This window comes from Armigeres subalbatus, chromosome 2, assembly GCF_024139115.2.
Source record: "Armigeres subalbatus isolate Guangzhou_Male chromosome 2, GZ_Asu_2, whole genome shotgun sequence".
Taxonomy (NCBI): Eukaryota; Metazoa; Arthropoda; class Insecta; order Diptera; family Culicidae; genus Armigeres; species Armigeres subalbatus.
In genome coordinates, this window is record NC_085140.1 from 442130605 (window position 1) to 442147088 (window position 16484).

The window sequence follows — 16484 nt, forward strand, 5'->3', positions numbered from 1 at the left end:
GCAGATCCACAGTTGACGCTATCCGGGAAGTCGTAGAAGCAGCTGAAGCAGCCAAGAAGCAAAAGAGAAGAGGTAACCGCTACTGCGCTACAACAGCCACGTCGATTACGCCTGCGATAAGGCAGCAAAAGCCACCACAGCATTTACCAGAGTAATGGCCTGGAGAAAAGGAGACTCCTAGCCAGCGTTTCTACTCCTGTACTCAGATACGGTGTCCCCGTCTGGGCGGCAGGAGCAATCGCGTCTAAGTTTGGAAGATGATATTAGCATTTCCATATCATTGTAAATCGTTTAACTTCACGTAGAAGTAATACACACGAAATCATTAATTTAGAGCACATACAGGTTAATGGCTATGCGGGTGGCATGTGCGTACCGGACCATTTCGATGGATGCGGTCTGCGTCATAGTAGGCATGACTCCCATCAAAATTTTATTGGAGGAAGATTGTGCCTGCTATGGACTACGTGGAACGATGGGAGCATGCAAGATTGCGAGAGTCGATTCGATGCGAAAGTGGCAGCAGGATTGGGACAGTAGTTCGAAAGGAAATTTAGTCGAATGTTGAAAGTGTTTAGTCGGTAATAGGTAATTGGTTAAATAGATAATTCTTCAATAGATTTTTGGTTAGATTTTTATGCTTTATTTATTATATTTAATAGAATTAAACTATTTCCAAAATCTTCAAAAAATTTTGTTCCTCATACACTAAAATATATATAATTACAAAAAGATAAGCTAATTAAGCTACTGGGTTCATACCCCATTTATAAAGGTTATAATCCTTTTCTTTTTAATCAAAAAAAATTCTAATAATATTTTTTTAATTATATTAATTTTAGGGTCTTTAATTACTATTTCATCAAATTCCTGATTAAGAGCTTGAATAGGATTAGAAATTAATTTACTTTCATTTATCCCCTTAATAAATGAAAGTAAAAAAAATTTAATATCCTCAGAAAGTAGACTAAAATATTTTTTAACACAAGCTTTTGCTTCTGTTCTCGTACTCAAACATGTTGGGTAAACAACTGTCAAAACGTACTGATTGCTCCTTCGTTGACATTTAGCGCCCTATCCAGCAAAATATGTGACAGTAACAGTCAGTGACAACAGCGACAGTCTTCCTCTATAGTTTACTTCCTTTATTGTTATTATAGTCACTGTAGGATTTAGATCTTATATTGAGAAGTATTTTCCTTCCATTTAGCTAATAGCAGACACAAAAACGGGGGAGACAGTCTCCAGGGGATGAGCTCCCTGGGGGCCGCTCCAAAACGCGGAGGGTTACTACTCCGAACAAGGGTAGTGGGGCTGGGAAGCTGACCCCCGGTCAGGTACCTCCAAAACCGGGGGAGGAAGGACCTGGAAAGGTCCGTTCACTCAGGAAAGACGGTGGTAAGGGGTTACGGCAGGCTGAAAGTTCTCAGCCGCACCAGACCTGGGAAATAGAGGGGGATGACGCCTCCTGGACCCTGGTCAAGAACAAGAGGAAACCGAAGACGTCAAGGGCCGAAAAGAAGGCCCAGGCGAATGAGGGTAGCAAGAACCCGAGCAGCACACATGTTGTAAACAAGTTTATATTACTCATATACGACCAAATTTAGTTATATATGAGTTACCTCAACCAAATCGGCATGAACTGTGTTGCTAGGGAAGTCTAGGGTAGACGCCAATCGCTCCAGGGGCGATGCCCTAGTCATCAAAACGGACGAGGCTAAGTACTCGGACGTCTTGAAGGCAATGAGGAGTGACGTCAAGCTCGGTGAACTCGGCGCCGACGTACGTCGAATAAGACGTACCCGGATGGGCGAGATGATCCTCGAGCTAAAGCGGGGAGTCTCGCAAAAGGGCGCCGCCTACAAGAAGTTGGCGGAGGAAGTCCTAGGCGAGACGGTCAAGGTGAGGGCACTCACGACGGAGGTGAATCTAAGGGTTAAAGACCTGGACGAGATCACCGAAGTCTAAAAGCTCGTCACGGCACTGCGGCGACAGTGCGAAGTGGAGGCGTCCACCTTAGCCGTTCGGCTACGGAAAGGTCCGGCAGGGACACAGGTAGCATTGGTTCGGCTACCTGCAGCGGACGCCTCCAAGATAGTCAAGTTAGGGAGCGTCAAGGTGGGGTGGTCGGTATGCCCTGTGGGCATATATGAGCAACCCGAAGTTTGCTTCAAGTGCCTGGAACCGGGGCACAAGCAATGGGACTGCAAAGGCCCTGACAGAAGCAAGCTTTGTCGACGCTGCGGATTGGAGGGACATAAGGCACAATGCTGCACGAACCCTCCCAACTGTTTGATCTATTCCAGCAAAGCTGCGAACAGCAAGCACCCCATGGGGGGTTCGAAGTGCCCGGCGTTTAAGCGTGCTGCAAAATCACAGTGCAGGTAACGCAGCTAAACCTGAACCACTGTGATGCAGCCCAGCAACTGCTGTGTCAGACAGTTGCTGAATGGGGGACGGATATCGCCATCATAACAGATCCTTACCGAGTACCCGCCAGGAACGGTAATTGGGTCACCGATGGGTCTAAAATGGCGGCGATATGGACAACGGGGAAATACCCAGTCCAAGAGTTGGTGTTTTCGACACACGAGGGCTTCGTCATTGCCAAAATCAACGGGGTCTTCTTCTGCAGCTGCTATGCGCCTCCTCGATGGTCGATCGAGCAGTTCGGTCGAATGCTAGATTGTTTGACGGCTAACTTGATGGGGCGTAGGCCGGTTGTGATAGCGGGGGACTTCAACGCTTGGGCCGTGGAATGGGGAAGCCGATCCACGAATCAACGGGGGCAGATCTTGCTGGAATCACTGGCCATGTTGGATGTGGACTTGGCTAATGTCGGTACCAAAAGTACCTACAGCTGGAACGGTGCCGAGTCGATTATCGACGTTACGTTCTGCAGCCCTGGCCAAACGAGTAGTTCGAACTGGAGGGTAGATGATGGCTACACTCACAGCGACCACCTGACGGTTCGCTACAGTATCGACTATACGACCAGCATTCAGCGGACGGAAGAAGGGGCGAGGCCTAGTCCTCGTATGTGGGAGACATCATACTTCGACGACGAGGTGTTTAAGGAAGCGCTCCGCCGCGAGCACAATACTCTCGGTCTGAGCGGCGAGCAGCTGGTAACAGTACTCTCGCGTGCATGCGATGCCACCATGCCTAGGAAAGTCCACCCTAGGAATGGGAGACCACCGGCTTACTGGTGGACTCAAGCAATTGCGAACCTGCGCCGCGCCTGCCTACGGGCAAGGAGGTGGATGCAGCGAGCACGCACAGAAGAGGAGCGTGTTGAACGACGGGTGGCATTCGTGGCTGCTAGAGCCGCTCTGAAGACTGAGATTAGATCAAGCCAAAAAGCCTGCTTCGAGGGCCTGTGTCAAAGTGCCAACGCGAATTCATAGGGTGACGCCTATAGGGTCGTAATGGCCAAGACAAGTGGGGCAATGGCCCCTACAGAGCGGTCTCCAGAGATGCTGGAGAGGATCATCGCGGGGCTCTTCCCACGTCACGACCCAAGTCCCTGGCCTCCCTTTGTGGAGCTGCCACGGGCCAGGGTGGCCGACGAGGGAAGAGTAACGGTGGCGGATCTTGCGGGGATTGCACAGTCCCTTAGTGTAGGTAAGGCGCCAGGACCGGATGGTATGTCGAAACTGGCCATCAAAGCGGCCATTGCTGAGGTTCCCGAGATGTTCAGATCTGTTATGCAGAGATGCCTGGACGAGGGAGTCTTCCCCGAAGCATGGAAAAGGCAGAGCTTGGTCCTATTGCCAAAAGCGGGAAAACCACCGGGGGATCCGTCGGCATATAGACCAATATGCCTGCTTGATACGGCGGAGAAGGTGCTCGAGAAGATCATCCTCAACAGGTTGTTGATACGCACGAAGGGTGCGGATGGTCTATCGAGCAACCAGTTTGGCTTCCGAAAGGGTAAGTCGACCGTAGACACTATCTTGTCGGTTACCAAATCCGCGGAGATAGCTATCCAGCGTAAGAGGAGGGGAGTTCGCTATTGTGCAGTAGCGACTCTCGACGTGAGGAATGCTTTCAATAGTGCCAGTTGGGCTGCTATTGCAGATGCGCTCCTGCGTCTTGGAATTCCCGAGTACCTGTACAAGATTCTCGGAAGCTACTTCCAGAATCGAGTACTGGTATACGACACGGAGGCGGGTCGGAAGTGCGTTGACATAACCTCAGGGGTTCCGCAAGGTTCCATACTGGGTCCGGTGTTATGGAACGTCATGTACGACGGTGTTTTGAGGTTGAAGTTCCCGGTGGGCGTGGCAATCGTCGGCTTCGCTGACGATATAACGCTGGAGGTCTACGGCGAATCGATCGAAGAGGTGGAGTTGACTGCAGCCCACTCGATCGCAATTGTGGAGGAGTGGATGAGTTCCAGGAAGTTAGAACTGGCTCACCACAAGACTGAGGTGGTTGTTGTTAACAACCGAAAGTCGGAGCAACAAGCGGTGATAAGGGCAGGCAACTGCACGGTCACCTCTGAACGCTCCATCAAACTCTTGGGGGTAATGATCGACGATAAGCTCACCTTTGGTAGCCACGTCAATTACGCCTGCAAGCGTGCCTCCACAGCTATAGCGGCATTGTCCCGGATGATGTCCAATAGCTCTGCGGTTTATGCCAGCAAGCGCAAGCTTCTGGCTAGCGTTGCTCTGTCCATTGAGAGGTATGGGGGGCCAGCTTGGGGCACGGCCCTGCGTATTAACTGCTACAGAACGAAGTTAGAAAGTACGTATAGGCTCATGTGCCTAAGAGTTGCGAGCGCGTACCGTACCGTGTCGCACGATGCACTTTGCGTCATCACCGGTATGATGCCTATTGACATCGTTATCGGTGAAGACATAGAGTGCTTCGAAATGCGCGGCACGAGAGGCATCCGTAGGACTGTCAGGTTGGCCTCAATGGTCAAATGGCAGCGTGCGTGGGACACTTCCACTAAGGGTAGATGGACACATAGGTTGATACCGGAGATAGGTACGTGGGTCAAGAGGCGCCATGGGGAAATCACTTTCCACCTGACCCAGGTCCTTACAGGCCATGGTTGCTTCAGACAGTACCTACACCGGTTCGGACACTCGGCCTCGCCCGAGTGTCCGGTGTGCGTAGGTTTAGAGGAAACGGCGGAACACGTGTTGTTCGTGTGCCCGCGTTTTCGCACAATGCGCGACCACATGCTTGCCACATGTTGTCTGGACACTACCCCGGACAACTTAGTCCGGAGGATGTGTAAAGATGAAGTTGGCTGGAACGCCGTTTTATCGGCTATCGTCCAAATCGTCTCGGAGCTACACAGAAGGTGGCGCGTGGACTCGAGGAATGGCTAGTTCAGGCGCAAATAAGAGGTGGTCCAAGGGTTCGGAGTCGGCTTCATGGGTCATACCGGTGCCCCGTGGCCGAACTCGATCCTTCTATCGAACAAGTGGCCGCGTAAAGAACAACATGGTATCGTCGCTTTCGCGGCGTCGGTCAACCGGGCGGGTTCCGAGCCCGAGGACGGAAAGGGGTCCTCGTCAAGGCTGGGGCAGGCGTAGGCACCGCGTCGGCAAGTCCCTCTGTGTGCTGGCGAATAGGCCCCTATCGCAGAAAGGTCAATTTGGGGTGCACGCGGCATCATCATTCTTGATACCAGTCGTGCAGAGGGAAGCAGGCGCGAAGTCGACCCTTCCCACCTTCCGAGGACATAGGGCGTGGTAAGGCCACCTGGAAAGCCGGCAATGCGCTGGCACGATACCATGGTGTTCTTCTAAAAAGCGAGTCACGATGCTCGATGCTGCAAGGACACGCAGCTAACCTCGAGGGTGCGTCATGCACTGGCCCCCTTTGAAGCATTACTTTCTGGTTGTACCGAAGGGACGATGGGCTTGGCGGCAATGGAAACGGTTTAGCTGGTCGGGGATGCAGTCCTGCCTCCCTCATTGGAGGTGGCCCCTAACCCCGCACTTCCTGGTCAACCCAGGATGTCTGTTGAGCAGATTCCCCCTCCATTGTTTAGGAAGAAAAAAAAACACACACACACAGACATCACCTCAATTCGTCGTTCGTCGAGCTGAGGTGATTGGTATATAATACTATGGGTCTCCGGGCCTCCTATAAAAAGTTCATTTTTGGAGCGAACATATAGCCTTTACGTATACTTAGTATACGAGAAAGGCAAAAACAAGAAAGAAAAAAGTTATTCTTTGAGGAAAACGTTAAAAGGAAGAAGGAGCCTAGGAGCAATCGGCTTCTAGCCTACTGGTGGAACGCGAGGCTCAGTGCAGTACGCGCTGCTTGTTTCAGATCCAGGAGGTGGGCACAGAGAGCGAGGACGGAACCAGAGAGCGATGAGCGCAAGGCGGCGTTCCGGGAAGCTAGAACCGCATTGAAACGGGAAATCAATATTAGCAAGTCAGATTTCCACAAAGAGCTATGCCGAGAAGCAGATGCCGATTCCTGGGGTGACGCGTACCGCGTTGTAATGGCGAAGATCAAAGGCCCGTCGACGCCAGCTGAAATGTGCCCAGTTATGCTGAAGGAAATCGTGGAGGGTCTCTTCCCGAAACATAATCCGGCTATGTGGCCTCCGATACCGTACGGTGAAGAAGAAGAAACGATTTCCAAGGGTCGGCATGTGTTCAATGACGGGCTAGCATGAAAATTAAGAAAGCACCCGGTCCAGACGAGGGTAGTTTTCCAGAAATGTGGAAGACCCAGAAGTAGGGACTGCTGCCAAAACCAGGGAAGCCGCCGGGAAATCCGGCTTCGTACAGGCCTATATGCCTGATAGACACAGTTGGGAAACTTCTAGAGAGGATCATCCTCAACAGGCTGACGAAGTGTATGGAGGGTGAGCGTGGACTGTCAAACATGCAGTTTGGACTCCGCAAAGGAGTATCGATAGTGGACGCAATTCGGACAGTGCTCGAGAGTGCTGAGAAAGCGTCCAAACAGAAGCGAAGAGGAGATCGTTTCTGCGCAGTGGTTACGATAGACGTAAAGAACGCGTTCAACAGTGCCAGCTTTGAAGCCATTGCCGCTGCGCTGCACAGAATGCGGGTTCCCGAATATCTTTGCCACCCTGTGGAACGGGATGTATGATGCAGTTCTGACACTGCGGCTGCCCAGGAAAGTGAAAATCGTGGATGAATGGAGTTAAACTACAGATAGCTCACCACAAAATGGAGCTGCTATTAGTCAGCAACTGCAAGTTGATTGCTTTGAAGCGATCACTGAAGCACCTGGTAGTGATGATCGACGACGGGCTAAATTTCAACAACCACGTTGACTACGCCTGTGAAAAGTCGGCGAAGGCAATGAACGCAATAGCGAGGATCATGCCAAACATTGGCGGCCCAAGAAGCAGCACGATGCGTCTGCTAGTTAGTGTCTCGACATCGATACTGCGGTATGGGGCTCCTGCCTGAGGCAATGCACTACAAACCAAGCGGAACCGGGGAAAGCTGAAAAGTGTGTTCAGGCTGATGGCCATACGAGTTTCAAGTGCGTATAGAACTATATCGTCGGAGGCAGTATGTGTTATCGCCGGGATGGTACCCATTTGCATCACTCTGGCGGAAGACATCGAGTGCTACCAGTGGAGAGACACCGGAAACATCAGAAAGGTGGCGAACATTCGATCGATGGCCATGTGGCAGCAGGAGCAGCTACTCATTCCAAATCTGTCAACGTGGATGAACAGAAAGCATGGCGAAGTAAACTTCTACGTGACACAGTTTCGTTGGGTTATGAATGCTTTTGAAAATATTTACATCGGTTCAGACACACCAATTCCCCGTTATGACCAGAACGTGAGAATGTTGAAGAGATGCCGAAGCATGTGGTGTTCGATTGCCCGCGGTTTGCGAAAATTCGTAGAGAAATGATTGTCCCAAGGGCGGAGAATATTACAGAGCAAATATGTCACGAGGAAGACACGTGGAATTCGGTAAGCAGAGTCGTGACGCAAATACTGTCGAAGCTGCGTAGATGGAGGCGAGATCAGCGAATAAGTGCCAGTTCTGGGGAGTATTCAGCGCAGTGAGCAGTGTTTGGCTTCGGAAGTCTTCTACCAACCGGAATCGTCGGACCGACCTCGGCACGCGAACAGCCAACCTGCTGAAGAAAGAAGAAGAAAGCACTTCGGGTACGTAGGGCACCCGAAGACGAAGTCGGCGCAATGCGTTAAAGCGTCCCTTGCGATAGCCGCCGGTAGTCGGGGCACCACTAGTGCGGAAGCTTCCTTCACCGGAACTGGTGGACCACCCTCGACGCCGGGGGAGTCAGGAGGATACGAGTCAGGAAGTTTGGAGCATGACCATCGTGGGATAGAGACTACGTTGCAGTGGAGCAGATGATCAGCCAGCCAGTCGGCGAACTAGCATAAGCTAGGAGCCGAAATTTTAGAAGAAGTGCATGAGCACAGCACATCAAATGAATTAGCGGAAAATGTTTAGATTTGGGAAAAAGGTATACCTATAAAACTTCAGCTCTTTACTTTTTAGTCTTTTTTAACATTTTAGTGAACTTTTTACAATTGTTTCTACTACTACTATTACTACTCTACTACTTTTACTACAAGCTACTTTCATTTTCATTTTCTCCCTTTTCAATACTGCTTTTGTTAAGAAAATTGGTCAATTATCGATTGACATTTACTAAATTTTCAACTCGTCTAAGCTGTCTAATCAAAATTCGGCCAACCTACTAAGGCTACGTTTTGTTGTGTATTGCTGTGTGTGTCCTGTATGGCATAACGTTGTCAATTAACAATGGTCGGATAAAGCTTGAACAACACCAAGAAACATTTCGAAAACCAAAGTGAAGTGCAAAAGTAATGAAACTTAGTGAGCCGCCATTGATAATTTACAACGTTATGACATACAACACAAATACATACACAACAAAACGTAGCCTCAAAATCCCTGAAGAAGGTGAAATATACACCGAAACGTCGGAGAATAGATGCAACAACGTTTTAGCTGCTTTATAAAACTGAAAGAGCGGATAATAGTCAAACAAAATTGAGCACAACAGTCGAAAGCATCACATCAAATCTTAACCATAACATTAATTTACTCACTAGCGCCGAAATAGCCCAACAAAATCACTATAATGCGTCTTGAAGCCTTTTCACAAAAGCCACTCGGCCAACTAGCCCCGGTCTCTCCGTTAGTTGTTTAAGTTGTTAAGTTAATTTATTTTTATAAAGAAACAGTAAATCACTAGGATCATCAATAAAATTGATCGTATTTTATTGTATTTTTAATCCGGGTGTGTATGAGGTTCCTGAATGTCCATAAATGCCTAAATATCAGAGAAATCCAACAGTTTTATAACTTATCATATAGTCACACATATGATGAGTCACTGAAAAAAAAAATCAACAATTTTTTGCCTTATTCAAAGAACACTCAAATTAGCTTTTATTTTAATGATTCACAATAAATATATTTTTGAAACAAACAAACGTCAAATCTCAGGAATAAGACATAAAATTGTATCTTCCGAATGCACAATAACTTTTGACATATGTAAAAAGGAAAACCAGACTACAGCTCATGCACGATCCAAATTACACCAACATTGTTCGCTGGCTCTCGTATGCGGGCAATAACTCACGACCAGCCCATGGGTTAATTAGCCTGTCTGCTTTTCCAGGAAGTCGAATTTGTACTCGGGTACACCTTCCCCACCCGGCGCATCATCATAGACCGTCCCGCTAGCGCGCAAGACCCGAGGGCTCCGGTTCGCAAACGACTTCGAAGAGAAATAACAACATATTTAGCTCACGGCTGGTGGTGATCTATCCTTCCCGCGCGCAGCATTCTCAGCTTCTCGGTCTAAAGAGGCCCCCTCCGTGCGCGTGCCCAGCTACTTCAGCAGACTCTGTTCGCCTGTCAGAGTTGTCTTTTCAAATGTCATAAAGATCACCTGAGATAACATCTCTGCTGTTGATGCTGCTGCTGCTGCTGTTGAACCCAAACAAGCATCGAGCAGTGGCTCTCTTCGCCACGGTAGCATTCAAATGTAGCAGAATCCGAAAGAAAAATGCTGGTATTAAACCGCGAAACAGCATATTTCATGTTGCGGCGGGGCTCCTCCCGCACTGTCACACAAGAGTTACAAGACTGGGCGAACTCCCGCCGAGGCCGGTAGCTTGAGCGAAAAATATTTCAAACACGCGTCTGACGCGCGGATGCTGGATAGTGTATTAGCCCTCAGTCCGCTCGGTGTGCGCACGCGAAGACAAGTTGACTGAAATCTGATCTATGTAAGGGAGCATTGCTTTCTTATGCTGCGTTCCATACCCTGTCTGTGGAAGCGGTACCCTCGCGGGCGGGGTACGAACAGCGAACACTTTCGCGTGTTTGCACCCAACAAGTGCAACCATTTCGCTAAACTAACGACTTCAGAGATTGTCGGTGGCACGTGAGCTTAATGAGTTCAATTACTTAAAAGCTTTGTGTTTAAAGTGCAGTTGTTGCTGAATTAATAGTTTGTACCCAGAGCTGGTTAACACTTGGACAAGGGTAATTCTCCCAGCGGTGATGATGTTTTTTCTCAGATACCATAGAATTGAATCCTGTTATGTACCTTTTTTTCATATGAGCAGACAATTTTGCAGATGGGTAAAATTGAATGATATCACAGATTTATGTAGTTTTAACTATTTCGATAACACCTTTTTCGAACTATGAGACAACATTTTATCAATTCTGGATGTAGAACACGCAGAGAAAAATGTTAAAAATATGCATGCTCATATCGGCATTCACGTGTCCTGTAATGGTCAGATGCCAGTAGAAATTGAGAAATTGAAAAACAATTGCATTCTAAACGGAATTTTGTATTGCGTGGAACTATTGGATAGCTGAAGTCAATTGACGTTTGTATTTGCGTAGCGAATTTGAAAATTACATTTCAGCACAATTTGCGAAAGAGAAGAAAACAAGTTCGTTTCAATCTCTTCTAAAAAGAAATTTGAAACATTTAGTTCATCTGCAATGTGATAATGTGACATGAAACGTGTGACGTGTGAGTTCAGCTGACATTGTATGATATTTTATTTTCCTCGATAATTTCAATTGCGAACAGCCAGTGCTCTATGGTCGCCAGACCTTGTCCAACATTGAAACCGATTGTGCGGTTTTCACCAATGCCATTAACCCGATTGAAATTACTCGCCATCTCAACTATACATGCAGGGAACACACCACGTAAATAAACAATCACATTTGTGGTCACCGAGAGCAGATCACGTTTCATGGTCAGCGGAATTGTAGCACAAAGTTGATGATTGGATCGTGTCGGTGGCAAGTCGGACCAAAAGCATGAATAGAATCGACCACCTCGGCACTCCCGCCCCCTTTCATGGGCCACGCGACTCCGTTCCGCCCTTTGTTTCACACCAGCCAGCCAGCACCAGGTCGCTTCGACAGAATCAATGTCAAAACAAGTGTTTCGAGTTGAAAGCACTTTGGTTGGATCCTGCGAACCGCGCACTCTCACGCTCTGTCAGTGGCTGACTGACTGTAGGAAAGCAAATAGATCGATCCGACTGATAACAACCGTGAGCCTAAAAGTGTGTCAATATTATCATAACCAAACGGTGCTACTTTTGAAGGGTTCACCAAATCAGGATGTCGACATTGGTGTCAACAAGGGGGGGATGGCCTGGCGTTCTTAACATCTTTCCTAAAAAAAAATCTTTAACGTGTTCTAATAAAATTTTTATGTAATTTTTGCCTTTCTCGTATATAAAGTATACGTAAAGGCTATATGTTCGCTCTAAAAACGAACTTTTTATAGGAGTCCCGGAGACCCATAGTGTTATATACCGATCGACTCAGCTCGACGAATTGAAGTGATGTCTGTGTGTATGTGTGTGTGTATGTGGGTGTGTATGTGTGTGTGTGTGTGTGTGTGTGTGTGTGTGTGTGTGTGTGTGTGCGCGCGCAAAATAATCTCACTCATTTTTCAGGAACTTATCATTAACCGATTTGCTCGCAACAAGTTGCATTCGACGCGGAATCTTGTCCCATTGTTTCGTATTGAAAATTGGCCGAATCGGACTATGGGCTTCGAAGTTATGGCCAAAATATATTTTTTACAACAAAAATTCTCACTCACTTTTTAGACACTTACTCTTAGCTGATTTACTCGCAACAAGTTTCATTCAACGCAGAATCATGTCCCATTGTTTCGTATTGAAAATTGGACAGATCGGACTATGGGTTTTGAAGTTATGGCCAAAATCCACCTTTTCACATGAGAAACACGTACAAAATTCTCACTCATTTTTTAGGCACTTATGCTTAACTGATTTGCTCGCAACAAGTTGCATTCGACGCGAAATCTTGTCCCATTGTTTCGTATTAAAAATTGGCCGAATCGGACTATGGGCTTCGGAGTTATGGCCAAAATATATTTTTTTACAACAAAAAATCTCACTCACTTTTTAGACACTTACTCTTAGCTGATTTACTTCATTCAACGCAGAATCTTGTCCCATTGTTTCGTATTGAAAATTGGACAGATCGGACTATGGGTTTCGAAGTTATGGCCAAAATCCACCTTTTCACATGAGAAACACGTACAAAATTCTCACTCATTTTTCAGGCACTTATCCTTAACCGATTTGCTCGCAACAAGTTTCGTTCGACGCGAAATTCTGTCCCATTGTTTCGTATTGAAAATTGGTCGAATCGAACTATGGGATTCAAAGTAATGGCCAAAATACATTTGTTGACAAGAAAAATTCTCACTCATTTTTTAGGCACTTACTTTTAGCCGATTTGCCTGCAACAAGTTGCATTCGACGCAGAATCTTGTTCCATTGTTTCGTATTAGAATTAAACAGATCGGTATTAAACAGATATGGCCAAAGTTAATTTTTTTTTGCCTTTTTGCCTTTCTCGTATATAAAGTATACGTAAAGGCTATATGTTCGCTCCCAAAACGAACTTTTGATAGGAGTCCCGGAGACCCATAGTGTTATATACCGATCGACTCAGCTCGACGAATTGATGCGATGTCTGTGTGTGCGTGTGTGTACGTGTGTGTGTATGTGTGTGTGTGTATGTATGTGTGTGTATGTGTGTATGTGTGTGCGCAAAATAATCTCACTCATTTTTCAGGAACTTATCCTTAACCGATTTGTTCGCAACAAGTTGCATTCGACGCGGAATCTTGTCCCATTGTTTCGTATTGGAAATTGACCCAATCGGACTCTGGGCTTCGGAATTATGGCCAAAATATATTTTTTATAAGAAAAATTCTCACTCACTTTTTGGGCACTTACTCTTAGCTGATTTACTCTCAACAAGTTTCATTCGACGTAGAATCTTGTCCCATTGTTTCGTATTGAAAATTGGCCCAATCGGACTATGGGTTTCGAAGTTATGGCTAAAATTATTTAATTTTTTCACATAAGAAACGCGTACAAAATTCTCACTCATTTTTCAGGCACTTATCTTTAACGGATTTCCTCGCAACAAGTTGCATTCGACGCGGAATCTTGTCTCATTGTTTCGTATTGAAAATTGGCCCAATCGGACTATGGGCTTCGGAATTATGGCCAAAATTTATTTTCTTATTAGAAAAATTCTCACTCACTTTTTAGGCACTTACTCTTAGCTGATTTACTCGCATCGGAGTAACTTTACAATTGGACTATGGGTTTCGAAGTTATGGCCAAAATTCATTTTTGCCTTTCTCGTATACAAAGTATACGTAAAGGCTATATGTTCGCTCCAAAAATGAACTTTTTATAGGAGGCCCGGAGGCCCATAGTGTTATATACCAATCGACTCAGTTCGACGAATTGAGGTGATGTCTGTGTGTGTATGTGTGTGTGTCTGTGCGCAAAAAATGTCACTCATTTTTCAGGCACTTATCCTTAACCGATTTTCTCGCAACAGATTGCATTCGACGTAAAATTCTGTCCCATTGTTTCCTATTGAAAATTGGCCGGATCGGACTATGGGCTCGAAAGTTATGGCCAAAATACATTTTTTTAATTGAAAAATCGGGGAAAAAAATTTCACTTATTTTTTAGGCACTTATCCTCAACCGATTTGCACGCAACAAATTGCATTCGACGCAGAATTTTGTCCCATTGTTTCCTATTGAAAATTAGCCTTTATCCGATCGCATTCCGATTGCATTCGACGCAGAATCCTATCCCATTGTTTCCTGTTGAAAATTGGCCGGATCGGACTAATAGAAAAATCGCGAAAAAAAGTCACTCATTTTTAGGCATTTATCCTAACCGATTTGCTCGCAACAAGTTGCATTTGACGCGGAATCTTGTACCATTGTTTCGTATTGAAAATTGGCTCAATCGGTCTATGGGCTTCGAAATTATGGCCAAAATACATTTTTTTACAAGAAAAGTTCTCACTCACTTTTCAGGCACTTTAGGCCGAAACACATACAAAATTCTCACTCATTTTTCAAGCACTTCTCTTTAACGGATTTACTCGTAGCAAGTTGCATTCGGCGCGGAATCTTGTCCCATTGTTTCGTATTGAAAATTGGCGGAATCGGACTATGGGATTTGGAATTATGTCCAAATTACATTTCATTACAAAAAAAAATCTTACTCATTTTTAGGCGCCAACCTTTAGCCGATTTGCTCGCAACAAGCTGCATTCGACGCAGAATTCTGTCTCATTGTTTCCTATCCAAAATTGACCGGATCGGACTATGGGCTCAGAAGTTATGGCCAAAATACTTTTTTATGCCAAAAGTGCTTAGAAATTACTCACTTGAAAAAAACGAGAAAGGCATCATCACCGCTAGGTGGATTAATCTGGGTTTTTATTACAATATCCATTTCTTTGACATTTTTAAATTCCCTAAGAACTTCTAAGGATAGTATCTATCAGCTTTACTAGTGAATATTGTGCGTTAATTCTCTATTTTTGGACTTGATCATTTGTCAAAATGGACAGCACTTTTGAAAAAATAAAATAGACTAAATAGACTAAAAATAATATATTCTCAAAAATAGAACCCACAACCAGTTGTACTATCCATTCCTAGCTCTGTCCATGTTATGCCGTCCGGTATGAGGAGAACAATCGATTTAAAATTGCAGCTGCCGGTTTGTCAGATCTAACGCCTAGTCGCCTAAACGCGTAACGACTATGACGACGGCTATCAAATCAACATCAAGCTTCGCAGTCCTGCGAGACTAATGGCCGAACGATACGCAACCTCTCTGTACCCTAATACGTTTAAGCTACTCCGGTTTATTGGTTTCCAACGAAAAAACAAAAGGCCCCCAAAGGCAGACCGAATCGATCGTCGTTTGGCGATCGCCCTCCACTCAAAGAAACAAAGATATCCAACGGAGTTTTTTGACAAGTCAATTAATAGCGGTGGTCCTTGCTGCGGCCCGTAGGCCGTATGCCGTCGGATTTAAAACGGTTTCGATTTTAAATGAGGCTCGATAATTCATTTTTCATAAAGCAGGGCAGCTTGATTGCATTAACTACTGGAGCAGGGCAGGTGATTTGTACGGTAGGAACTTGGAAAACACCTTTTCGGTTTTCACTGTAACCGATTAATCATTGGCGTAAGATGTTACAGAAACCGTTCAATAAATTGGAAGGGCTTACATTTAGTCTATTAGACTGGCGTGGCTCAATCATAAATAAGGTTTTAGTATGTTTTGTATGCTTTTATAATACAGGCTCGTGTCGCATAAAATTCAGTCATTACTAGTGATGTAGTCAATAGTGATTACTGATAAAGATCTTAAAATTTGGCGCACTCAACCTTTTTAACACCCCTAATATCAATGATGTTTTTGCTCTAAATGAACAGTTTTTCACCGATCGAAGGGAATTAACGAAAAAAATGTTACAAACATCTTCTCAGTAAAAATCAGGGTTTTGCTCGACTTACTTGCAACTTTCAGGATATGGAAGAAAACCTCTTTACTGCTTACTTACTAGTTACCATGATGGTTTCATAACTTCACAGTCAATTTAAAATTTTGCCACTTTTTGAATAACTTTAAGATTCATTCGTGCCGAAAATTGTTGTAACTAAATGTTCAAATCACTATATTTCAATCGTTTTTCAACCGATTTTCTCAGGTTTTTCACCAATCTCTTAGTCTGTTGTTGAAGTGAAGCAACGGATTTAGAAAAATACAATTTTTATGATATCCTCATATTACATTACAGAAAATGATCTATCCATCTAGTGATGATGGAAATATTGACATAACATATGGAAGACATCACCTGGAACATAGGACATGTTTTGAGCATCCCTATTATGCTTTCGGCCGGCTCCTTAGCCGTGCGGTAAGATGTGAAAACAAGACCATGCTGAGGCAGGGTGACTGGGTTCGATTCTCGGTGCCGATCTAGGCAATTTTCGGTTTGGAAATTGTCTCGACTTCCCTGGGTATAAAAGTATCATCGTGTTAGCCTCATGATATACAAATGCAGAAATGGTAACTTGCC